Raw genomic sequence first — 27338 nt, forward strand, 5'->3', positions numbered from 1 at the left:
TAACATAACGTCAAACTTCTTAAAAGTGAAACCATGAGTTCTACGCGGTTTAAAAATGACAAAAAAATTTGACCAAGTATTTTGAAAAGAGATAAGTTTTCAGTTGAGTTCTGAAATATTTATAAGAACAAGCTTCAAGCAATAACAATCATAATTCTCTGTTGTGTGATGCTACTTGGAATACTAAAATATGGTCCAGAAATGTCTTACTTTTACAGCCCTGTACTGACGGAAAGGTGAATAGAGCATGAGACTTTCTACTATTTTTATACGATGCTAGAGATAATCTATTAACCATATAAAATGGAGCAATACCATACATGACCTTATAGCAAAAGCAACCCAACTTAAAACAAAACACGAGCCTCCATTGGCAGCCAATGAAATTCACAATAAAATGGAGTCACATGATCATATTTTTTAAGACCGTAGATCATTCTAACCGCTGTGTTCTGCATCAATACGAGTTGAACCATGTCTTTCTTGGGAATTGTTAAATATATGATATTACAATAATACAAAAGACTCAATAATAAAGATTGTATCAGAAGTTTTAAAGCAGAAAACTCAAAAAAAGGTTTAGTGGCACGTAGAGAATGACACGGGGAAAAAATCTGTCCCCGTCACTAGACCACTGTCCCATTCCCGCCGTCCCCTTCACCGCCCCGTCCCCACAACATCCACCCTTCCCTCTTGTCACCTCACCGCCCTTCAGCGGCTCGAGAATCTCCCTCCTTCCCCCTTACCTTCGCAGCGTATTAGTAAAGAAACCCCCTTCCTCCCTCCAGCCAAATCTATCTCCCTCCCTCCCCCTTACCTTCACGGCGCTTTAGTAAAGAAACTTACTGAAGCTGGCAAAGCCTGCCTGTGTCTGCAGTTGCGTGTGTGTGAGCGGAAGCTTCTCCTCTCACGCAACTGCCTGGGTTAGAGGGCAGAAAAAAAGAAAGCAAAGAATACCCCTCCCCAACTACCTTACCTCTGAAACTTGTTGCCAAAGGATATAGCTTAGAAGGGTTTAAAAGATTTGGACAAGTACCTGGAGGAAAAGTCCAGAGATTATTAAGGTAAACATGAAGAAAGCTACTACTTATCCCTGGGGTTAAGCAGCAAGGAATCTTTCTGCTGTGGGACTCTGCCAGGTATTTACGACCTGGATTGGCCGCCGCTTGAAGCAGAATACTGGGCTAGATGGACTATCAGTCTCACCGAGTATGACAAAAAAAAAAAAAAGGCAGGTAAAATTGTAATAACTGAGGAGTCGTCATTCTCAATAAAAAAAAATATATATATAAAAAAATAGCACATGCTTGTTAATGACCCCCTAAATAAATATTACCTCACCTCTGAAATGATTACTTCTTCTCATCATCTTAGTTATTTTGTAACTGTGTGACCCATGTGTTAATAATATCCCACTGATGCGAGTAGGGATTCAGACTGAACAAATGAAAAAGTAGATGCTAAAATATATGATCTGAAATTTCAATATATGCAAGTTTCTTTGGTGGGAAGAAATAGGCAGTGCTAACAAATAGAGAATGACACGGTGACAAAATTCACCGTTCCCGTCCCCGTGGATAACCGCGGGAAATAATCCCATTTCATTTTTTAGTGTCTATTTCAGCCTCAGTCCTTCTACACCAGCATTCTTCAGAGCAAAGCTTGTGGGTCAGTGGTTGTGGCTATTCATACTCTGATTCTTCCCTCTCTCCTTAAAGAATGACATGAAGATGGTTTACCGCGGTTATCCACGGGGACGGTGATGAATTTTGTCACTGTGCCATTCTCTACTAACAAACACACACGAGCTAAATTAGTACATGAAATTTGTGAGCAGTTGTACTGACTGTCAACGTTTCCTTCTTTCCTTCAGACAGAACACATTTCTGATAAATCTGACACCAATCAGTGCTCCCCCCACCCATCTTTTTGCCACAGAGCTGTGGTGTTACATGAATGCACAGGGCTTTCTATGAAATATACTATGAACACAGCAATATTGGTCCTAGAGACACATGAGAATGGCACTGAACTGCAAGAGCCTCTACTAAAGTGCTTTTATTTCACCCACATAGACACCTTCTTGTGCATGCAAGTGTAGCTTGCTTCGCACCTGAAGAAGAGACTTGCGAGTTCTAGAAAATCCACACATTGCCACATTTTCTATGGGTCTTAGGATATAAGAGCACTATACCCCACCATCTAACACTTTTGGTTAATTCTAAATGGCCTGCGAGGACCGGCACAAGATGTAGAAGTAGAAGGGACGCTGGGAAACAGCGATCACAATATGATCCGCTTCGATCTGGACGCAGGAGAGAAACATCGGTCCAAAATGACAGCCACGGCACTGAACTTCCGAAAAGGGAATTACGAAGGGATCAGACTCATGGTAGGGAAGAAGATTAAGAAGAGGATAAGCACTATAAAAACGCTAGAGCAAGCTTGGCCCCTTTTCAAGGACATACTCACCAAGGCGCAAAATCTATATATACCGCGTATCAACAAGGGATCCATGAGGAAAAAGAACAAAGAACCGGCGTGGCTCACTGTAGAGGTGAAAGAAGCGATCAGACAAGAAATCTTCGTTTAAGGAATGGAAAAGGTAAAAATGGACGAAAACTGGAACAAGCACAAACAACATTAACACAGGTGCCATATGGCAGTAAAAGGGGCCAAAGGAGACGAGGAAAAAATAGCCAAGGAGGCAAAAAACTTCAAGCCATTCTATCGATATATCAAGGGGAAATGACCCACGAAGGAAGCGGTGGGACCGCTGGATGACCGTGGAATAAAGGGAGCGCTAAAGAAGGACATAAGAACATAAGAAACGCCTTCACCGGATCAGACCTTGGTCCATCTAGTCCGGCGACCCGCACACGCGGAGGCCCAGTTAGGTGCTCCCTGTTGGAGACTCGGATTTCCCATATCTCTCGATATGATTTGCATGGAGGTGTGCATCCAACTTGCGCTTAAAACCCAAAACAATAGTCTCTGTCACAACCTCCTCCGGAATAAGAACATAAGAAACGCCTTCACCGGACAAAGCAATCGCTGACAAACTGAACACATTTTTTGCGTCTGTATTTACCGAAGAAGATTTACACAGCATACTGAAACCCATCAGGCTATATGCTGGAAACAAAGACGGAAAGCTGACAGGATTGATGGTCAGTCTAGAGCAGATGTGTAGGCAGATTGATAGGCTTAAGAGCGATAAATCCCCGGGACCAAATGCCATCCATCCGAAGGTTATCAAGGAACTGAAAGGGACCATAGCTGAACTGCTTCAACTAAAAGCCAATCTGTCGATCAAATCGGGAAAGATTCCATTAGACTGGAAGGTGGCGAATGTTACACCGATCTTCAAGAAAGGTTTGAGGGGAGATCTGGGAAACTACAGACTGGTGAATCTGACCTTGATACCGGGAAAAATGGTAGAGGCACTGATAAAGGACCGCATCATTGATCACCTTGACGGACATGGGCTGATGAGGACCAGTCAGCACCATTTTAGCAAAGGCAGATCGTGTTTGACAAACTTGCTGCATTTCTTTGAGGGAGTAAACAGGCAGATAGACAAGGGCGACCCGGTCGACATTGTATATCTGGATTTTCAGAAGGCATTTGACAAGGTTCCACATGAACGACTACTTCAGAAAATTGCGAGCCATGGAATACTCACGTGGATTAAAAACTGGCTGGAGCATAGGAAACACCGAGAGTGGGGGTAAATGGACAATACTCGGACTGGAGGACCATCACCAGTGGGGTGCCGCAGGGCTCGGTGTTTGGACTCATGCTCTTCAACATCTTTATAAACGATCTGGACATTGGTATGACAAGTGAGGTGATTAAATTTGCAGACAATATGAAGTTATTCAGAGTAGTGAAGACACAGGGGGATTGCGATGATCTACAACGTGATCTAATCAGGCTCAAGGAATGGGCATCAACATGACAGATGAGGTTCAACGTGGATAAGTGTAAAGTGATGCATGTAGGTAAAAAAATCTCATGCACAAATACAGGATGTCCGGAGCGATACTTGGAGAGACCTCCCAGGAAAGAGACTTGGGAGTTCTGATTGACAAGTTGATGAAGCCGCCTGCGCAATGTGCGGCAGCAGCAAAAAGGGCAAACAAAATGCTAGGAATGATAAAGAAAGGGGATCACGAACAGATCGGAGAAGGTTATCATGCCACTGTACTGGGCTATGGTGTGCCCTCACCTGTAGTACTGCATCCAGCACTGGTCACCGTACATGAAGAAGGACACGGTACTACTCGAAAGGGCCCACAGAAGAGCAACTAAGATGGTTAAAGGGCTGAAGGAGTTGCCATACAGCGAAAGATTAGCGAAACTGGGCCTCTTCTCCCTTGAATAGAGGAGAATGAGAGGGGACATGATCGAAACATTCAAGGTACTGAAGGGAATAGACTTGGTAGATAAAGACAGGTTGTTCACCCTCTCCAAGGTAGGGAGAACGAGAGGGCACTCTCTAAAATTGAAAGGGGATAGATTCTTTACGAACATAAGGAAGTTCTTCTTCACCCAGAGAGTGGTAGAAAACTGGAACACTCTTCTGGAGTCTGTGATAGGGGAGAACACCCTCCAGGGATTCAAGACAAAGTTAGACATGTTCCTGCTGAACCGGAACGAACGCAGGTAGGGCTAGTCTTTGACCAAAGGTCCGCCGTGTGAGCGGACTGCTGGGCACGATGGACCACAGGTCTGACCCAGCAGCAGCAATTCTTATGTACAGAGTCACAAAGAAGAAAGTCCCTGCTCAAAAGAGCTTACTATCTAAACAGACAAGACAGATAAACAGGATATCATGGATATAGTTAAGGGGAACGGTTAATCTGCTGGCTGGGTTGGTGGGCAGAGGGTAGTAGGGTTATGGATAGAATGCTAATAGAAAGAATAGTTAAACTCTGGAATGTGTTGCCAGAGATTGTGGAAAGAAAAAAGTTAGCGCAGCTGGTTTTAAGAAAGGTTTGGACAATTTCCTGGAGGAAAAGTCCATAGTCTGGCACTGAGACAGACACAAGGGAAGTCACTGCTTGCCCTATATTGGTAGCATGGAATGTTGCTATTATTTGGGTGTTTACCTGGTACAGATTGGCCACTGTGAGGATGGGCTACTGGGTAGATGGAACATTGGTCTGACCCAGTAAGGCTATTCTTATGTTCTTTCATGACCCTATGCAAAAGTACCTTAATGCACATCAGCTGATGCTGGCTCCAATGCTTGGTAAGGCACTGGTGTCAATATACAAAACAAGTAGAGCACGAGTCTCCAGGATGGGCTGGAGCCATACCACAGTTGATGCCAGCACACACGATGTGCAGCAAGATGCACTTCAGTTCCTCAAAGGCAGGCGTCCTGGCATTGGGAATACTGGTGCATCAACACCACATCCACGAAAGGGGAGCAGTCCTCACAGCACTGGCACTTCTTGGGTACTAGTAAGGCCAGTGTCACAGAGCTCCTGGCACCATGCTTTGAAGAGGATCAATGCTGCTGCTGCTTCACCTTTGCTCAGTGCCCAGCATCAGAACCCTTTCAGTGCCAACAAGGATGATGCAGAATGCATGCCTCAGTGCAGGGCCCAATGATGTTCAGCCCAAGTGAGTACTACTAGAAGAGAGACCTCCTATGCCAATGTCTCTAGTGTCGTGCGGCTTCAGAAGCCATAAGAAGCAATGCCTTTGGACTGCACTTATGGCTTACCAAACAGTTTTTCAAGCAGAGCCTCTAGAGTTTTCTGTGCTCTTTTCTGCATTTGAGTAGAGAGAAAACAATGTCCGAGATTCACTAATGGGCCCGATCTGGGCAGGTCCGACGAATTCTGAAAGGAAAAATATGCAGATGGGGGCGATTGGAGGAACGATTGGTCCTCAGCAGTCGCTTTTTTTTTTGATCGGCCAGCCCAGTCGGGGTTGCAGGGTTTCGTTTAGTCAATCGCGTCCCTGCCTACTTTGCATACCGTTGCCCTCATTTGCATGCACGGATCGGAGGATGGTCAGAAGACAGGTAAGTGAATCGGGCCGCGGTCACTAAGGGGTCGTAAACTGATCGGTACACGATTGGTTTTCTTAGTGAATTTGGGCTAATGAGAGGACTTCTGGTCAGGGCCCAGATAAGTTAGGTACATGTCATGTGGGTCAGTCGCAGCCATGGTCCTAGCACACTCACTGTGGGCACTCACTGTGCTAGGACCCACTGGAAGGTTTCTGTGGTATGAAATAGCTCAATTGTCAAAAATTGATTTTTTTTTTTTAAAAAGGGGGGGGAGGGGTGGTTATTTTTTTTTAAAATCAAAACCTGGCCAGTTCAGGTCTACAAATAATGCAATCCATGGGAAAAAAATAAGAAAACTTGAACTGATAAAAGCTATAGACATAAGAGAAGGGAAATACAAGAAAAAAAAAAAAAGAAATGCTTGCATGTTACTCTTCTTCCGTATATGATGTGATAGAGGATTAACAGAACCGCTAAAACAGAAAAACCACAAATAAGTTTTTCAAATGTTATTCGCTGTTTTCTATTAAAAACCATTGTGAATGTGGTGACACCGCGAACAACATGGTGGGAAGCCTGGCCTGTTCCTCAAGGAGAGGCAAAACACGGTGAAGAAAGTGCTGGGAATCAGCGATTTCTCAATGCAAGCTGATGTAATTTGGGGGGGGGGAGGATGCCAGCAAGCTAAAAACCGTGAATAATCAAAACCGCAAATGCAGAAACCGTGAATACGGAGGGAGAAGTGTACTCACAAAACAACAAGCAGGAAGGCAAGACAGCAAAAAAACTCTGAAGAGAAAACAGCACAAAACGTCTATACCATTCCACGGCTGGAAAAACTGCAGGTCCCGTGTGAACTGGGTAGGCTGAAGGCACGCATGCCAGTGCAATTGGGTTTGCCAAAGGCTTCTGAAATATCAGTTTGCTCGGCAGCATCTGCACCAAGGTTCTTTAGATAATGCCACCCAAATGTGAGAAAACTATGCACTGCTTGTCCTTGGAGAGAAATAGTATCACTTTATTTTCCTTTTGTTTTATTTCTAGAAAAAGGACAAAAGCAAAAGGCTAATAGAACAGTTTATCTTTATCAAACCAAATCATTTTCACTTCTTCATCTTCACAAGCATGTCAGAACACAACAGCACTGGGAGGAATATGGCCTGACTAAGGCAGTGGCCCTTTAATCTGAGGTGTTTATTTGATCAAGCTTAGTTGTACTTTAAATTCAAGGTAAAAAGCTTGTAAGCCGATAAAGCGTATTTGATTAGATTACTTTAGATTACTGTAGATAAAGAGTCTCAGCTGATAAGATGCAGGAAAGAGCAAAATCAACAATGGGTATTGCAGAAACACTAAAAATGGTCATTAAGACTGTGCGGATCTCTGTGGACTGATTTCTTAGCCAATTTCTTTTTTTAAAAAAAAAATTGTATTGATTTTCCAAACGTCAATAGTGCAATACACAAATATAACATATAATAAGTCAATAAAAGCACATTCAACTTACCATTCTTTGTTAGATAACTGCATCAATGCAGCCAGACTGACTTACGGCGCCTTTCGGAAAGAAATTAAAACTGTACTGTTTGATAGATTTATCTTCTAAACCAGGGGTGCCCACACTTTTTAGGCTTGCTAGCTACTTTTAAAATGACCAAGTCAAAATGATATACCAACAATAAAAATTTTTTTTTAAAAACCACAAAGCGCACTGTACGCAAAGAAAATGTTAATTATCATTCCTATTCCGGGATTTTTTTCAAAGAGGTCAAGGCAGATGACTCTATGCACTGTCACCTCAGTAACAACCATACAAAAATAGACAAATACCCCCCTCCCTTTTTACTAAACCACGATAGCAGTTTTTAGCGCAGGGAGCTGCGCTGAATGCCCAGCGCTGCTCTTGAAGCTCATAGACTCCCTGCGCTAAAAAACGCTATTGCGGTTTAGTAAAAGGGGACCATAGTGTAAAATATAGACAACAGATATTTTGATCACTAAATTTAAAATAAAATCATTTTTCCTACCTTTGTTGTCTGGTGATTTCGTGAGTCTCTGGTTGCACTTTCTTCTGACTGTGCATCCAATCTTTCTTCCCTTCTTTCAGCCTGTATGCTTCCTCTCCTCCAGACCTCATTCCCTCCCCCAACTTTTTCTTCCTCCCTCCCTGCCTTCCTTTTTTTCTGTTTCTCTTCTTTCCTTCTGTCTCCCTGCCTGCCTTCTTTCTTTCTCCCTGCCCTCCCCCAAGCCACTGCCATCAGGGAACAGGCCCTCAAGCTGCCGCCGCCACCATCCAATAACAGACTTCAAAGCCGCCGCCGCTGCCCCAAGCTCTCCCTGCTTTGGGCCGACCAGCATTCCTCTGCCTGATGTCAATTCTACCGTCGGAGAGGAATTTCCGGCCCAGCCAGGCAGTGATTGGCTGGCCAGAACTTCTTCTTCGACGGCAGAATTGACTTCGGGGAGAGGAATGCTGGTCGGCCCAAAGCAGGGAGAGCTTGGGGTGGCGGCAGCATCTTTGGGGCCTGTTATTGGATGGCGGTGGCGGCGGCTTGGGGGCCTGTTCCCCGATGGCAGTAGCAGTGGCTTGGGGGAGGGCAGGGAGAAAGAAAGAAAGAGGGCAGGCAGGGTGATCGCTGATCGGCCCTGTAGATTGCCAAGACAAAGTGAGTCTATCACAGAGTCTGGGATGGGCTCCGCGATCGACTCATTTTGCCTTGGCGATCTACCGGTCGATCGCGATCGACCTTTTGGGCACCCCTGTTCTAAACAGTAACCACACCAAATTTGTATATTCCTTCTGTAATATGTTGTACTTTCACTATTTGCATTTTGTAATTCACTGATTGCCCAGCTCTCTTCAGTGTGAACCGCCTAGAAGTCATCTGACTATGGTGGTATAGAAGAATAAAGTTATTATTATTTTCTCCCACCCATCCATCCAATCAATTTCTAAACAGCGACTGATGTTCAAACGGCTTCCCATGCAAATGAGTTTTGCGGAGGGCAGCCGTAATTCCATCTAAACTGGTTCTTACAAATGCGCAGAGCCAGTTTGGGAAAGTCTGAACAGATGAGCAGCAGGGTAAGCTGTTTAAGACTTTTTTTTTTTTTTTAACGGCACAGATGTGTGCATGTTACCATCTCCGTCAGCTCCAGAAAATAAGCTACTTCTCTGAAACCGACTTCACCCAACTTCTCTATGCCTTCGTCCTATCCTGTAACACACTATTCAACGGATTGACAGCAAAAAATCTCTAGCACTTACAACACATACAAAACACGGCAATCAGACTCCTAAAAAACCTCCATGCACGCGACTCAGTCTCAGAAGTACCATCATCAATCAGCCCACTGGCAACCCATTGCCAAATGTATCTTCAAGGATTTATTAATAACATACAAGTCCCAACACAACATGACACCCAGCTACATATCAACCAAACTTCCTCCATAATTCCCAGACCACTCCGCTCCCAGGAGGAAACACATCTGCAAATACCTCCTGGTCGCACCCTCCAACTCCAGAGGACCAGATTGTATTCCTATTCTCACTTCCTACCAAGCTATTGGAACATTCAAATTATTACTTAAGAACTGGGTTAGACCAATGGTCCATCAAGCCCAGTAGTCCGTTCTCACAGTGGCCAATGCAGGTCCCTAGTACCTGGCCAAAACCCAAGAGGTATCAACATTCCGTGCTACCGATCCAGGGCAAGTAGTGGCTTCCCCCATGTCTTTCTCAATAACAGACTATGGACTTTTCCTCCAGGAAATTGTCCAAACCTTTCTTAAAACCAGCTACACTATCCGCTCTTACCATAACCTCTGACAACGCGTTCCAGATCTTAACTATTCTCTGAATGAAAACATATTTCCTCCTATTGGTTTTAAAAGTATTTCCCTGTAACTTCATCAAGTGTCCCCTAGTCTTTGTAATTTTTTGACGGAGTGAAAAATTGATCCACTTGTACCCGTTCTACTCCACTCAGTATTTTGTAGACTTCAATCATATCTCTCCTCAGCCGTCTCTTTTCCAAGCTGAAGAGCCCTAATCTTTTTAGTCTTTCCTCATACAAGAAGAGTTCCATCCCCTTTATCATCTTGGTCGCTCTTCTTTGAACCTTTTCTGGTGTCGTTATATCTTGAGATAAGGAGACCAAAACTGAACACAATACTCCAGATGAGATCGCACCATGGAGCGATACAGGGGCATTATAATATTCTTAGTTTTGTTAACTATCCCTTTTTAAATAATTCCCAGCATCCTGTTTGCTTTTTTGGTTACTGCTGCACATTGGGCAGGTTTCAGCGTATTGTCTAGAATGATACCCAGATCCTTTTCTTGGCTGCTAACCTCCAAGGTGGACTCTAGCATCCAGTAACTGTGATTTGGGTTATTCTTCCCAATGTGCATCACTTTGCATTTGTCCACATTAAATTTCATCTGCCACTTGGACGCCCAGTCTTCCAATTTCCTAAGGTCTGTCTGCAATTTTTCACAATCAACATGCGTTTTGACAACTCTAAACAGTTTAGTGTCAACTGCAAATTTAAATCTCTTCATTTGTCGCTCCAATTTCCATATCATTTATAAATAAGTTAAACCCACCTTTTTGATATAGGCTTCAATCTTTAACCCTACTCCTCTGCCCTCCAACCCAGCCAGCAAATTAACCGTTCCCCTTAACTATATCCATGACATCCTGTTTGTCTGTCTTGTCTATTTAGATTGTAAGCTCTTTTGAGCAGGGACTGCTTTCTTCTTCTTTGTGACTCTGTGCAGCGCTGCGTGCGTCTGGTAGCACTATAGAAATAATTCATAGTAGTAGTAGTGTGAAGAGTTTCAGTTTTTGGGAAGCAGAGCAGAGATTGTGATGTCATAATGCCTCATTCCACCAATAAGAACCAACCTCATCAGTGATGTCACAATGGCTTGATTGTCCTGTACTCCCCTCTGCCCTCCAACCCAGCCAGAGATTAACCGTTCCCCTTAACTGTATCCATGACATCCTGTTTGTCTGTCTTGCCTGTTTAGTAGATTGTAAGCTCTTTCGAGCAGGGACTGTTTATACTCCTTGTGACTCTGTATAGTATTGCATGCGCCTGGTAGCACTATAAAAATGATTAATTGGGACTGTACTATCACCCACCAGGACAGCCAGAAGCAAACGACCTGGACCTGGAGGCCGAACTGAGGCAGGTGTGCAAAAGTGGAAGGGTGGTGGTTATGTGGGATTTCAACTATCCGGGAATAGACTGGGGCAGTGGGCACTCAAATTGCACGAGAGAAACTAAATTTCTAGAGGCGATAAGGGACTGTTTCATGGAGCAGCTGGTCACGGAACCAACGCGAGGGGATGCCACTCTAGACCTAATCCTAGGGCTAGAGGGACCCGCAAAGGAAGTGGTGGTATTAGCACCATTAGGGAACAGCGATCACAACATGATCCAGTACAAATTGAACATGGGAACATCAAAGGTGAAAAGAACCACAACGACAGCACTCAACTTCAGAAAAGGAAACTACAAGGACATGAGGAAAATGGTAGGAAAAAAGCTCAGCAACAGCTCAGGGAAGGTGAAGACCATAAAGGAAGCCTGGACACTGCTTAAAGGCACAGTGCTCGAGGCACAAGACCTGTGTGTCCCAAGGTTTAGGAAAGGGTGCAAAAAAAAATCGAACTAGAAACCCAGCATGGATAACAACTGCAGTTAAAAAGGCGATAAGCGACAAGAAATCATCCTTCAAGAAATGGAAAAAGGAACCAACAAAGGAAAACCAGGAAGAGCACAAAAGACACCAGAAAGAATGTCATCGAGAGGTCAGGAAAGCAAAGAGAGAATATGAGGAAAGACTGGCAGGAGAAGCAAGAAACTTCAAACCCTTCTTCAGGTATGTGAAAGGGAAACAACCAGCCAGAGAGGAAGTGGGACCACTGGACGACAGAGACAGGAAAGGAGCGATAAAGGAGGAAAAAGAGATAGCTGACAGATTAAACAAATTCTTCTCATAGAAACATAGAAATCGACGGCAAATAAGGGCCACGGCCCATCCAGTCTGCCCACCCTAATGACCCTCCCCTGCCTTTACTTTGCGAATAGAACCCACGTGTCAATCCCATTTGGCCTTAAAATCAGACACGCTGCTGGCCTCAATCACCTGAAGTGGAAGACCATTCCAGCGATCGACCACCCTTTCGGTGAAAAAGAACTTCCTGGTGTCACCGTGCAGTTTCCCGCCTCTGATTTTCCACAGGTGTCCTCTTGTTGCCGTGGGACCCCTGAAAAAGAAGATATCTTCTTCTACCTCGATGCGGCCCGTGAGATACTTGAACGTCTCGATCATGTCTCCCCTCTCTCTGCGCTCCTCGAGCGAGTATAGCTGTAATTTATCTAACCGTTCTTCGTACGGGAGATCCTTCAGTCTCGTCAGTCTTCACCAGAGAGGACACATCCAATATCCCAGAACCCGAGGAGATTATAAACGGAGAACACGACGAAAGGCTGGTACAACTAGAGGTAAGCAAAGAGGATGTCCTCAGACAGATAGACAGACTAAAGAGTGACAAATCACCAGGCCCGGATGGCCTCCACCCAAGGGTACTAAAAGAACTGAGAAACGAAATAGCAGAGACACTTCACCAAATATGTAACCTCTCCCTAAAAACTGGAGAGATCCCAGAGGACTGGAAAATAGCAAATGTCACGCCCATCTTTAAGAAGGGATCAAGGGGTGACCCAGGAAACTACAGGCCTGTGAGCTTGACCTCGGTTCCAGGGAAGATGATGGAAGCAATGGTAAAAGACACAATCTGCGAACACATAGAAAACAATGGACAACTGAAGGCGAGTCAGCATGGCTTCTGCAAGGGAAGGTCATGTCTCACGAACTTGCTGTACTTCGTTGAGGGAATAAACAGCCAGATGGATAAGGGGGAATCCATAGACATCATTTACCTTGACTTCCAAAAAACCTTCGACAAGGTACCTCACGAACGGCTACTTAAAAAGCTGTGGAACCATGGGGTGCAAGGGGATATCCATCGATGGATAAAACACTGGTTGGCAGGCAGGAAACAGAGGGTCGGAGTAAAGAGCCAATACTCAGATTGGCAATGGGTCATGAGTGGAGTTCCACAGGGGTCGGTGCTGGGACCTCTACTGTTCAATATATTTATTAACGATCTGGAGACAGGGACAAAATGTGAGGTTATCAAATTTGCTGATGACACCAAACTCTGCAGCAGGGTTAGAAACACGGAAGACTGTGAAGACCTGCAAAGGGACCTAACGAGACTGGAAGACTGGGCAAAAAAGTAGCAAATGAGTTTTAACGTAGAGAAATGCAAGGTCATGCATGTAGGGAAAAAGAACCCGATGTTCAGCTACAAAATGGGGGGGAACACTGCTAGGGGTGAGTAACCTTGAAAGGGACCTGGGGGTGATGGTCGACACATTACTGAAACCATCGGCGCAATGTGCGACAGCCTCAAAGAAAGCAAACAGAATGCTGGGCATCATCAAAAAGGGTATCACAACCAGGACGAAGGAAGTCATCATGCCGCTGTATCGAGCAATGGTGCGCCCGCACCTGGAGTACTGTGTTCAATACTGGTCGCCGTACCTCAGGAAGGACATGGCGGTACTCGAGGGAGTGCAGAGGAGGGCGACTAAACTGATAAAAGGTATGGAAAATTTTTCATACGCTGACAGGTTAAAAATGCTGGGGCTGTTCTCCCTGGAGAAGAGGAGACTTAGAGGGGACATGTTAGAAACTTTCAAAATCCTTAAGGGCATAGAGAAAGTAAATAAGGACAGATTCTTCAAACTGAGGGGAGCCACAAACACTAGGGGTCACTCGGAGAAATTGAAAGGGGACAGGTTTAGAACAAATGCTAGGAAGTTCTTTTTTACCCAGAGGGTGGTGGACACATGGAACGCGCTTCCGGAGGATGTGATAGGCCAGAACTTTGTACAGGGGTTCAAGAAGGGTTTGGATAGGTTCCTGGAGGATAAGGGGATAGAGGGGTACAGATAGAACTTGAGGTAGGTTATAGAAGTGGTCAGAAACCACTTCACAGGTCGCGGACCTGATGGGCCGCCGCGGGAGCGGACCGCTGGGCGAGATGGACCTCTGGTCTGACCCAGTGGAGGCAACTTCTTATGTTCTTATGTACACAGTACCGATCCCTCCACTGTTTACCCTCCTCCTTTGAGAAAAATGACAATTTAACCCTACCCTATATGTCTTTTATCCGATAACAAATTCCTAATCCACAACTGAACTTTGCCAACCAATCACAAACATCTGAAAAAGATTTTTTCTTTTTTTAGGTATTTACTTCTAGTTACAATTTTAGAGGTCTTCACTCTCAAAGCAATCTATCAAATAAGTAACTTTGTTTCTTTGTATTAAATAAATTCTAAGTCTAGATTTTCTTAAAAGCAGAAGTCCCTTGATAAACATTGATTCTTTGTATTTAATTTTTTATTACATGTGCATCCTCTGTGGAAATTTGTGGTTAGTATATTTACTTCTTTTTCTATTCTTCTCTACGGTGGGTACCTTCTTCTCAGCGCCCTACCTTTAAAACTTAAAAACAGAAACCTAAATTCTATCTAAATGTTTCTATGTGTGACAAGGCAGTGGCTGCTGCCAGAAGGATGCTGGGCTGTATAAAGAGAGGCGTAGTCAGTAGAAGGAAGAAGGTGTTGATGCCCCTGTACAGGTCATTGGTAAGGCCCCACTTGGAGTATTGTGCTCAGTTTTGGAGACCGTATCTGGCGAAGGATGTAAGAAGACTTGAGGCGGTCCAGAGGAGGGTGATGAAAATGATAGGAGGCTTACGCCAGAAGACGTATGAGGAGAGACTGAAAGCCCTGAATATGTATACCCTAGAGGAAAGGAGAGACAGGGGAGATATGATTCAGACGTTCAAATACTTGAAGGGTATTAACTTAGAACAAAATCTTTTTCAGAGAAAGGAAAATGGTAAAACCAGAGGACATAATTTGAGGTTGAGGGGTGGTAGATTCAAAGGCAATGTTAGGAAATTCTACTTTACGGAGAGGGTAGTGGATGCCTGGAATGCGCTCCCGAGAGAGGTGGTGGAGAGGAAAACTGTGACTGAGTTCAAAGAAGCGTGGGATGAACACAGAGGATCTAGAATCAGAAAATAAGATTAAATACTGAACTAAGGCCAGTACTGGGCAGACTTGCACGGTCTGTGTCTGGCCGTTTGGTGGAGGATGGGCTGGGGAGGGCTTCAATGGCTGGGAGGATGTAGATGGGCTGGAGTAAGTCTTAACAGAGATTTCGGCAGTTGGAACCCAAGCACAGTAAAGGGTAAAGCTTTGGATTCTTGCCCAGAAATAGCTAAGAAGAAAAAATTAAAAAATTTAAATTGAATCAGGTTGGGCAGACTGGATGGACCATTCGGGTGGTCTTTATCTGCCATCACCTACTATGTTACTATAATTCCCTGTCTAATATACCTTAAAGGAAAAGATACTGTAATTGTAAAGCTCTAATCTGAACTCTCCCTCAATTATTGTTTGCTATACTTAATTATCTATATTATTGAAATTAAATATGTACTTCTTCTATTAATTATGAGGAGGAGGAGGGGAGCAAATGATTGTTTTTTGAATTATTTGTGTTATTTAAAGTGCGTTCTGTGTAGTTTGTTTAAATTCATTGTATGGCACTATTAAACATTTGAAAATTAATAAAGATTTATTAAAATAAAAAAAATTCAAATAAATTAATGTTAGAACAATAGTGACTTTAACACAGCTACCACAGTATTTCAAAGAGCAGTAGAAACCTAGGTTTAACAAATCTTAAATCACTTTTTGTAAAAAGTAAACCTGCATGGATGCAGCAGCAGTGTACAGATTTTAATTAGGACACTCCGCCAAGAAACAAGACCTGTCAGAAAGGTCCTCAAAGTTTCAGATAGCTTTTAAGGCAAATTCATTTACCAAGCAATAATTATTGGTTTTGCTGTATACTTTACAGAGTAAAACCTTCAAACCGGTTTTTAAATACCTCCTGTCAGAGTTACTGACTAAGAGTATTTTTTTTTAAATACCAAAAAAATAATTCTATCCAAATCTATTTCACCTTACAGCCACAACTACTCAGAGCTTACAAATCTCACCAATACCAGAACAAACAAACAAACAAAAAAAGGAAACTCAAAAAGATAACTTCCACAAGAGCCAACTAATAAAACACCTATCACTCACTGAACAAACCTCCCAATTTCAACCTGACAGTTTGAATCTCCAGACCTGCTGTCAACAGCTTGCAATTCCAAAACCTACAAATGCCAAGACAAAAATTAAACTAGCCAACAATGCAAAATAAAAAAAAAAACAAAAAAAACAACCACCAAACATTAGCTTAGATGACTTCAAAACCTTTAAGCTTCAGTTTTCTCCAAGTTTCTTCCTCCACAGCAACCTTTACAAACTCCAAGCAGGCTCCAACCAAGACATGGCTGCCCCAACACTTTTCCCCGCATTCCACATTCCCGCGTGCCCATTTTTTAATTTTTTTAAAAAAAGTGATTCGCGAGATTTTCCTTCATTGTTCTCAAAGGATCAGTCCTGACAGTGGGATATAAAAAAGAAACCCTCAAGTTAGGAAGTAACATGCCACTCCTGCTAACAGAACCGTAGCCCCAAAGAAAGCCTCTGCTCTAGCTGCCACATCTAAATGATAATGTTTAGAGAAAGCATGACAAGAAGACCGACTAGCTGATCAGCAAAATTTCATCTACAAGAATGGAACGAGGATGTAGAATGTGCTTTAAAATCTGGAGGAAGAGTTTTCCTCGTCAGTAAATAATCTCAAGAAATAATATCCTTTAATCAACGAGCAACAGTTGCCTTGGAAGCAGCCATACCTTTCTTATGACCTGAAAAATGGACAAAGACATGGTCGGAACAGCTGAAATCAAATGGCGGACTCTAAATAACACAAGAAAATGTGCTTATTAATATCCGGTAATCTCAATTAAGAATACAGTAAAATCTTGGTTGCGAGCATAATTCGTTCCAGAAGCATGCTAGTAATCCAAAGCACTCGTATATCAAAGTGAATTTGATTCGTTCCACAACCCAAAAACTTTAATACAAAATACCACACGTACTCGTATTGCAAGACGTGGCTCGTTTAGAACAATCACTACACTCTTGCAGCGTCAGAGAGAGAAGAACCGTCGGCTCAGTTCTGATGATGTGACGTGTGTATACTGTATGTACTCGTATTGCAAGACTTTGCTCATTTAGAATAGTCACTACACTCTTGCAGCGTCAAAGAGAAAAAAGCCATCGGCTCAGTTCTGATGTGTTTATACTGTATGTACTTGTATTGTTTGTATATCAAGTTAAAATTTAATCAAATGTTTTGCTTGTCTTGCAAAACACTTGCAAACCAAGTAACTTGCAATCCAAGGTTTTACTGTACTCTGAACAGCAACCCTTTCTATGAAAAGAGGGTAAAAGTAAAGAAATTGACAGAGTTGAAGAGAGGAAACCAAAAGTAGGAAAATCCAAGATGGCCAATATAGAATCACAGTCTATGGGCTGAGCCCACCAAAACCGTGGTACACTGTGCTTCATCTGTGAGTTCTGGGACCCGGTAAATGCTCTAAATTTAGCAATGCAGGATCTCTAAGGGCCGAACCCAAATTATGTATTCCCCCATCACTGTTCTCTCCAGCAGCTCCCAAACCAAAACCAGTGCTTAGCCAACTCAGCTGTCATAAAATTAATGAAAACAGGTTTACTCACCACAACCCTGAGTGGCTGCCCATCGATTTAGCTCAGAGGCACTTGTAGGTAGCAAAACTTCCCCCAATAAAGTTTATTATTATTATTATTTTAAATAGAGTAGGCAGGAGAAATTGAACAACAGAAGAAGTGGTGGGGAAAAGGGGAAGAAACCTGGCACCACCAGGCTCATACCCTGAGTTTTGTCCAGTATTTAAACTCCTTAACTCAACTGAAGCCCCCCAAAGGGAAGATCAGGAGACAACGACAGAAGCCACATTGATGCCGAGTGAAGTGCTATCCACCCGCTAGCAAATACTGGCTGAGTCCGGATGCACCACACTCTATAAAAAGGGCAGCTTCCATCTCCACAAGTCTAGACCAGGAGTGTCAAAGTCTCTCCTCGAGGGCCACAATCCAGTCGGGTTTTCAGGATTTCCCCAATGAATATGCATGAGATCTATTAGCATACAATGAAAGCAATGCATGCAAATAGATCTCATGCATATTCATTGGGGAAATCCTGAAAACCCGATTGGATTCTGGCCCTCAAGGACCGGAATTGCCCATGTCTGTTCTAAACCCTAGACAGACTCTAGAGCAGTGAGGTTTTCAATCCAGCCCTCAGGGACCATTTTGCCAGTTGGGTTTTCAGGATATCCACAATGAATATGCATGGGAGAGACCTGAAGTCAGAACATGTCATACACATGTCTAAAGAGAAGAAAATTATTACATAAGGCATAATTTCTCCTTTCTTAGCATAGCTCACCATTCTGCACAAATAGGATGTACCGTAGCAAATCTAATGGGTGGGAGGAAGACAAGCCCCCCCCCTCCCCGACTGGGCTGAAGTGAGCAAGTCAGCCTGTAGTGCCAACAAATGAATGCAGCAATGACTATGTTGCTGCCCTATAAATCTGCTCCGGGGATACCACCTGGGCTTCCACCCAAGATGCAGCTTGAGCCCTGGTACAGTGAGCCTTCAGTCCCTGAGAAACTAGCCTATTTCTGCTCTTCTAAGAAAATTCAATAGCTGCATTAATCTACTTCGCAATGGAGGCCTTCAAGGCCTCTTGGTCCTTCCAAGGGTCATAAAAAGTAAGGAAAGGAAGTCAGAGACAAAATTAATTTGTCTCCTTTAGGTACTAGAGAAGAGTTCTCAGAACATCAAGTTTGTGAAGTCTCTGATCTAGGGCCACTGAACCTCCTCCACAAAGGTAGGCAAGCAAGCAAGCAAGAAACACAGAAATAGAAAACATGAAGGCAGATAAAGGCCAAATGGACCATCCAGTCTGCCCATCCACAGCATCCATTTTCTCTTCCTTTCCCTAAGAGATCCCATATGCCCGTCCTATGCTTTTTTGAACTCAGTCTTTGTCTCCACCACCTCTACCAGGTGACTATTCTACCCTTTCTATAAAGAAGTATTTCCTTAGATTACTCCTGACCCTATCACCTCTTAACTTCATCCTATGCTCTCTCATTCCAGAGCTTTCTTTCAAATGAAATATTTGGTCATAAACCTGGAGCTCCAAGATGAAGTAATGGTTACCAAAGACACTGTTTTAAAGGACAAGATCCTTAATGAAGGCCAAACGCAATGGCTCATATGAATCCTTAGATAAATTCATGAGCACCAGAATGAGGTCCTATAATGAAAAGGAAGGCTGAAGTAGAGGGCACTGCCACTCCCTTCAAAAACCATGCTACCTCTCTATGGAAGACCAGAGACACACCATTCACTTTCTTCCAGAAACTTAATAGTGCTACCACCTGAACTGTCAGGGAGCTGGTTCAGGACCCACTGCAAGTATCCCAAAATATCAGTAACCTGAGCCCTCCAAGAAGACAAAGCTTGCTCCCCAGACCAGGTCTCAAAAATGTGCCAGACCTCGACATGCACCAGAGACATGAAGGACCTGTGAGAATAAAGCAGCATAGAATTCACCCCACCAAGCACCTCCTTTCAATGGCTGAACTGTAAGCTAAAAGGGATCCGGGTCTTGCATTTCTACCAGCCCCTGCTGAAGGAGACCTCGAACCCTGAATAGTGGAAATAAGTCCTCCACTATAAGACTCTGGAGGTCTGCATAACAAGGTCTGTGGGGAAAATCAGGAGTCACAAGCAAGACCGTACACAGAAACCTTATAATCCTGCACAGAAGGCCACAGAGGGAAAACAAGGGTCACTGATTACCCGGGAGACCAGATTCCTTCGCCAACTGAAACAATTTGCCTTCATGTTGTCCCGCGTCATCATCAAGTCAAAGAGCGGAGAACTCCCCCCCACCAGCAATCCAGACGTCTCTCTGCATCCAAACTAGGTTTTCAGGATAGCCCTACTGAATATGCATGAGGCAGATTTGCATGCCTATCACTTCTATTATATGCAAATATCTCTCATGCATATTCATAAAGGTTATCCCAAAAACCCGACTGGCTGATGGTCCTCCAAGACAGGGTCGAGATCCACTGCAATAGTCCTTTGCTGAATCTGACCTTAAGTCTGGAAAATAAAAATACATTTCCATCAAATATTTTTCACCTTCGAAGGCCACGTCTTCGAAGGCCACGTTGAGCTAATGATGAACTTGAGCACACATAAGTAGACCATGTCGTCATCTGCTGCAGAGTATTATGTTCTGTTGTTAAAATCTGTTAGAAGTGAACCGTTTCAACGGCTTTAAGAAACTCCTTTTCATGCTGTTCTCAAACATAAGTGTCCCTTAGAAAAGGTCAAGGGGCTCCAGACCCTAACTGCTTCCCAACTCGTATAAAACCTATGCTCTTTAACATCCCTGTGTTACTGCTGCAGTGGCTATGGATGGCTCATATTGTTCATGCTTAGGGAATTTGGTGCCAGGTTCATAGCTCTGAAGCCTGTTGCCCTTCATGTCTTTTCCATATAAAGTCTCTAGTGAATGGAAATAACAGGCAGAGTGGAGCTATAAACTGGAAATTAAAATGCTGGAATCTTGACAAGTGAAACCAGAAAGTTTGGGCAACTGTGTCCTCTGGCTACAATCCCAAAATGCCTCAAGAGTTTAAAGTGTAACATTTCCTTTGCAGATGTTCAATGGTATTGCTAAAAAAGTGAGCACATCAGACCCAGCGTGTGTGCTAACAGAGAAACGGGCACTTCTTTAGGTCCATTTCCACAGAGATTACTCAACAGCTAAGGCAAAAATCAAAGTACACAATCTGGTCAATATTCAGCTTATGCAAGTCAGCAATTTTTTAGGGGTCTTTTTTTTTTGGGGGGGGAGGGGGGTTATTAATGCTGACAGAATTAGACCTGCCAATTCCCAGATGCAAACAATCTAGCAATCTCTTTCAATTGAAAGGAAACTCTATAGTGAGAGGGCATAGAATGAGGTTATGAAGGATAGGCTCAGGAGTAATCTAAGGAAAAACTTTTACCGAAAGGGTTGTAGATATGTGGAATAATCTTCCAGTAGTGGAGACAAAAACTGGTGTCTGAATTCAAGAAAGCCTGTAACAGGCAAGTGAGATCTCTTAAGGGAGAGGACGGGATAATAGATACTGTGGATGGGCAGAATGGATCTGCCATCATGTTACTATGAATGGATGATTAAGTATAAAGCTCCGTCACGGCTAGGTATAAAACAGAGCACAATACTTCAAAACCCACCCTGATAAGGTGGGCATGGTGTCTAGGGATAACATTGGATCCCCTTATGTCCACTTGCAAGCAGTTGGAGAAGGAGACGTTATGCCTTACCTGATAATTTTATTTTCTTTAGTCAGAAAACTGTTCCCCACAAACGGGTTATCCCTTCCTACCAGCAAGTGGAGGTAGAGAAGACTGAATTCTACCAGTGACATCACTGAATAAGCTGTGGTATTCCCTGGAAAATTTCAGTATGCATCTGCTCAAGCAGGTGGTCCCTTCAGAATGCGGGTGTCAAAGCCCCTCCTCGAGGGCCGGAATCCAGTCGGGTTTTCAGGATTTCCCCAATGAATATGCATTGAAAGCAGTGCATGCACATAGATCTCATGCATATTCATTGGGGAAATCCTGAAAAACCGACTGGATTCCGGCCCTCGAGGACCGACTTTGACACCTGTGCCATACCTCATCAACCATTGCAACCGCAATAAGCAACGAGTGAGTAAACCACCATATAGTAACACTTTCCCCTGTACATACCAAGGAAAGAAAAGCCCAACCTAGCTACAAGTCAGAAAAAGAAAGAATTTGTTTGTATTTTTTAAAATTTTCCATTTGTAATTTTTTTTAATTTTCCAGTATCTGAGAACACACACTCAGGACCCTGGTCCAAGGTCTTCCAAGGACAGAATTACAGCATGGTTTTGCTGACTAAAGAAAAGAAAATTATCAGGTAAGGCATAATTTTTCCTCTCTTAGCATTGGCTCACCATTCAGCACAAATGGGATGTACTGAAGCAGATCTAATGGGTGGGGAAGACAAGGCCCCCTAAATGACAGACCTACCAAAGTCTGATAAGGCTCTGTTAGCACATCCAATCTTTAATGCCTGACAAATGAATAAAGTGATGAGCATGTCACCACCCTACAAATTTCCTCAGGGAATACCGCCTGGTAAAGTGGGCCTTCAGCCCCTGAGGAACTTGCCTTTTCCTGCTGATGTAGGCAGATTCAATAGCTGCCTTAATCCATTTCGCAATGTAGGCCTTCAAGGTTGCCTGACCTTCTGAAGGCCATGAAAATGAACAAAAAATTGGTGAGAGCCAAAATTCATTCATCTCCTTCAGGTACCAGAGAAGAATCCTCCAAACATCTAGCTTGTGAAGTCTCTAATCTAGGGTCACCAAATCGTCCTCCAGAAAGGAGGGCAAGCAAATCTCATTTACATGGAAAGCAAAGGACCGTCTACAAGGACACGGAAGGTTCACAACACAAAAGAGAACATAGGAACATAAGAGTTGCCAAACTGGGACAGACTGAAGGTCCGTCAAGTTCAGTATCCTGTTTCCAACAGTGGGTAACCCAGGTCACAAATACCTGGCAAGATTCTGAGGAGTAAACGAATGGCCTAGTGGCCCTGAGGTTGTGGGATCAAGTCCAGTGCCACTCCTTGTGACTCGTAATGTGAAACCCTGCATCATGTAGCTATAAGTTCGGGTTCCTCTTTCTCACATTCATCACTTTGCACAGTGGGGGGAGGGGAGCACTTTGGCCGCAGTAGGAGCCTTCATACAACTTTAATAAAGCACAAGTGGGGGGAAAGTGGCAAGGGGGTGCACTGCCCCCCCCTTTCAAACCTTGAAGCAATTGGGCCTGAAGCACCAGTGAGTGTGGATGAGGAGGGACAATTCCCCTATAAAAGGCTGACCTTCCCTCCCACTTCAACCTCTCTAAAAAGGTCCAGGGGGTTGGGGGAACTCCAGTGGTAAGTTAAGTGGGCATCCCTCCTGCCTTTTTTGAGGGGGGAAGGGTAGGGTAGGGGCTGTTTGGGGGTCACATGGGCGTGGGAGGGTGGGTTCTCAGGAGGGTGGGTTCGGCATGGCAGGAGGAAGCAGGCATTCCTCCTGCCATTTCGCTGCCCGGGGGAGGGGGGGGAGGTGGAGTCACCATGGCAGGAGGGAGTGGGCATTCCTCCTGCCATTTTTCAGTGACGCGGAGGGGGGGGGGGCAGTTCATGCTTCTAGTTCATCAGGGAGAAGGGTGTGGTTTTTTTTTTAATGGGACAGATATTGTGCATGTTATACACACAGCATCTGTGCCCATTAAAAAAAAAAAAAGGTTTCCTGCCCTGAAGAGTTATGTGGCAGGAGGCTGCTTTTGGGGCTTCCTCTGCCTCGCAGCTGTTAAGGCTTCCCCTGCCGGTTCTGCGCAAGTATGAGATTCACTCTCACAGCGATCATCGGACGGCAGAGTCAGGGATTACAATGAACATCCATGTGAATCATTTGCATGCAAACTTTTTAATGCATCAATACCTCTTTATGAATCTGCCAAAAAATCGGATCGATGCAGACCCATGCGGTCTTACCGATCCTCTTAGTGCATCTAGGCCATAGTCTCATTTTTAAAAAGTTGAATGCTATTGTGTTGGATTTCCTGTGTAATTACTCTAGAGCAGGGGTGCCCAATACATCGATCACGATCGACCAGTAGATCGGGAAGGCAACATAAGTTGATCATGGAGCCCATCCCGGGCTCCGTTATAAACTCGTGTTGCTGTCCCAATCAGCCTTCCTCTCCCCGACGTCCCCCACCGTCGCCCCAAGATCTCCCTGCAGAAGTATCGGACCGACCAGCATTCCTCTCCCTGATGTCAATCGCTGCCTGGCTGGTCCGAAACTTCCTCTCCGACGTCAGAATTGACGTCGGGGAGCGGAATGCTGGTCAGCGCGAAGCTTCTGCAGGGAGAGCTTGGTGCGGCAGTGGCTTGGGGGCCTGTTCCCCGATGGCGGCGGAAAACCTAGTGGCTTGGGGAGGGCAGAGAGAAAGAAAAAAAAGGATGGGCAAGGAGACAAAGAAAGGGAAACAGAAAGAAAGGGGGCATGGAGAAAGAGAGAAAGGAAGAAAGGGAGGCAGGGAGACAGAAAGAAAGAAGGGGGCAGGGAGAAAGAAAGAAAAAGTTGGGGGAGAGAATGAGGTCTGGAGGAGAGGAAGCAAACAGGAGGCTGAAAGAAGGGAAGAAATATTGGATGCATAGTCAGAAGAAGTGCAACCAGAGACTCATGAGATCGCCAGACAACAAAAGGTAGGAAAAATGATTTTATTTTCAATTTATAGATCAAAATGTGTCCGTTTTGAGAATTTATATCTGCTGTCTATAATAGCGGTTTTTAGCACAGGGAGCCTATGAGCGTCGAGAGCAGCGCGGGGCATTCAGCGCAGCTCCCTGTGCTAAAAACTGCTATTGTGGTTTAGTAAAAAGGGAGGGGGTATATTTGTCTATTTTTGTATGGTTGTTACTGAGGTGACATTGTATAGTCATCTGCCTTGATCTCTGAAAAAAACCCGGAATATGAATGATAATTAACATTTTCTCTGCCTTTCAGTGTGCTTTGTTTTTTTTAAAAAGAAATTTTATTGTTGGTAGATCATTTTGACTTAGTCATTTTAAAAGTAGCTCGCAAGCCCAAAAAGTGTGGGCACTCCTAATCTAGAGATTATATCAACTCTTATTATGTTTTGATCAATTAACAAGTAGCCTTAGCACCATTACCTCCTGCACTAATTCATGCACTCTACTAAGAATTGCTTTGCCCCTCTTGTCAGTTCCTGAACCGGCTGCTCCATAAAGTAGTCCATGATGTCATCAAGTAATTTTACCTCCCTAGCCTGCCCTGATGTCACATTTACCCAATCAATATTGAGGTAATTGAAATCACCCATTATTACTGTGTTACCCAGCTCATGAGCCTCCTTAATTTCTGATAACGTTTCAGCATTTGTAGGTTCATCCTGGTCAGGTAGACAATAGTACAAGGGGGTGCTGAAAAGTTCTCAGCTCAACCAAATTCCTAAATTCGCATTCTTTTGCCACTGTAGATGAAAAGAGTTCTCATTTCGTTAAGTGCCAATTTGTAGAAACAAAATTCTATGTTTGACATTGTTTCAGATCACTGATTCAACCATATCCACGTCATTCTCTTCTTGGTTGGACTGAGAACTTTTCAGCACCACCTCGCACATGCCCATCTTTTTCCCCTTTACAGATGGAATTTCTATCCATAGAGGCCGGAGCTCAGACTTTCTGAGCTGAAGTAATGACCATCAAAAACACTGTATTCCATAATGAAGGCCGAACACAAGGGCTTAAAGACCCTCAGATAGGGCAGCCTACTCAATAAATGAAAAAGTAAACAAACATAAAAACAGGGCTGTAGATTCACTGAATCCCCTAAAAGCTCTCATCGCACACCACTGCCTCTAGGGTTGCTGGGCAAAGTCCCAGGGGATGATAATGAGGCCATAGCCAGTAGCACTATCAAGGGAAAACCAGGGACTGCGAAGCCAAGCTCCACGCTCGACTAGACACAGAACAAATCCATAAGTCTAGGAGTGGCCCTCAAACTCAACCACATTAGATAGTTATAACCAGCTAAGCAGACAGCTAAGTCAAGGACAGAGAAGCATCGAACAGCAACAACCTACTACCTACTGAAGGTAAAGAAAAATACTGGCATATTCCAGGGAGCAACACAGCTAGTCCAGTGATGCCACTGGTAGAATTCAGTCTTCTCTACCTGCTGGTAGGAAGGGATGACCAATTTGTACAGAACAGTGAGCCGACGCTAAAAAAAATTGAAGTTTTCTGTGCACACCAGTGCAGAGCTGGGGGAGACTGTGGAGGCCCTGATATACTGGCAGCATGTGCCGAGCAGAACAAGGTATGTCAGACCAAGCAATAATAACTGCAGTGTTCACTAAATATGCCTTGTAAAGCTGGATTTAAAATAAAAATATAAATCATGTTGATGCAAGAGTGCTCACAAACGGCAATAGCGAAGATGTGAGAAAAGATCCGGGACTCGAAATAAGATGGAAGAAGGAGACAATGGAAAGACAAGTGCAACAGATCAGATAGACCTAGAACAACTATAGTAGGAGAGGTTTGAGGACTTAGAAAATAGATCCAGGAGGGCTAATCTGTGCTTTAGAGGAGCCTCTGAGACAATGCATACAAGAATTATGAGGAAGTAGTTGAAATCTGTCAGACACTATGGAAACTACGGTACATATAGAGGAAAGAGTGCCAAAACCTCACAGTTTAAATTGGAACAAGCCCACCACATCCTGGGACTATGAAAAAGAACTCAGGGACATAATAGTATGTTTCATAGCTATCAGCAGGCACACCAGCTTAAGAAGATTTTGTGGCAGAGTAACAAGATAGTTTTCTGGGATCTGGCTTGGATCATACTCCAAAACAGGCAGAACATGAACCGAGATTTTTGGCCAAAAAAATGGCCCAAAATGGGATTTATATTCGAGCGTCCTTTGGATGATGGTGCCTTTTTTCCTCCCCTCCCTACCCGAAGACCAAAAATACTACTTTCCACCCCTCCAGATGCCCCGCACTGATATCCTCCACTCCCTTCCCATGACCAGCACAGCTATCCCCACTGTTGATTATTTCTATCTCCTCCCCCTCCCTCCCTCCCTCCCTTCCACCTTCCTGGTCTATTTAAGTCTAACCAAGAAATGTCTTCAAAGACTCCACAGATCCAGAATACTGCAGCTAGGTTGATCATTGCTTTTGTTAAAACTTCACTGGCTCCCAGTAATCTCTAGGGTTTACTTTAAATGTGCCTGCCTAACATTTAAGATCTTGCATGGCACTCTTCCTCCTTTAATTCCTCTATCTTGGAATTCTGAGAGACCTGATATTACCAGATCTATCCAAAAGCTTAAATTATCTTTCCCTTCGCTAAAAGGCGTTATCTATATTGGAAAATTAGGGAAACCTCTTTACTTTAAAAATCACTGAGCTTTGAAATAATTTTCCTATCCAGCTGCGTAACTTAGGCACCTTCCAATTATTTCAAAAACATCTGAAAA

At 43.9% G+C, this 27338-nt stretch overlaps 1 protein-coding gene across 1 annotated transcript in view; it reads right to left on the bottom strand.

Annotated features, from left to right (window-relative positions):
• Nucleotides 1-27338, bottom strand: part of AR (androgen receptor) — a 214922-nt gene that overhangs the window by 136513 nt on the left and 51071 nt on the right. The window lies entirely within an intron of this gene.

Source organism: Geotrypetes seraphini, chromosome 5 (genome assembly GCF_902459505.1).
Source record: "Geotrypetes seraphini chromosome 5, aGeoSer1.1, whole genome shotgun sequence".
Classification (NCBI taxonomy): Eukaryota; Metazoa; Chordata; class Amphibia; order Gymnophiona; family Dermophiidae; genus Geotrypetes; species Geotrypetes seraphini.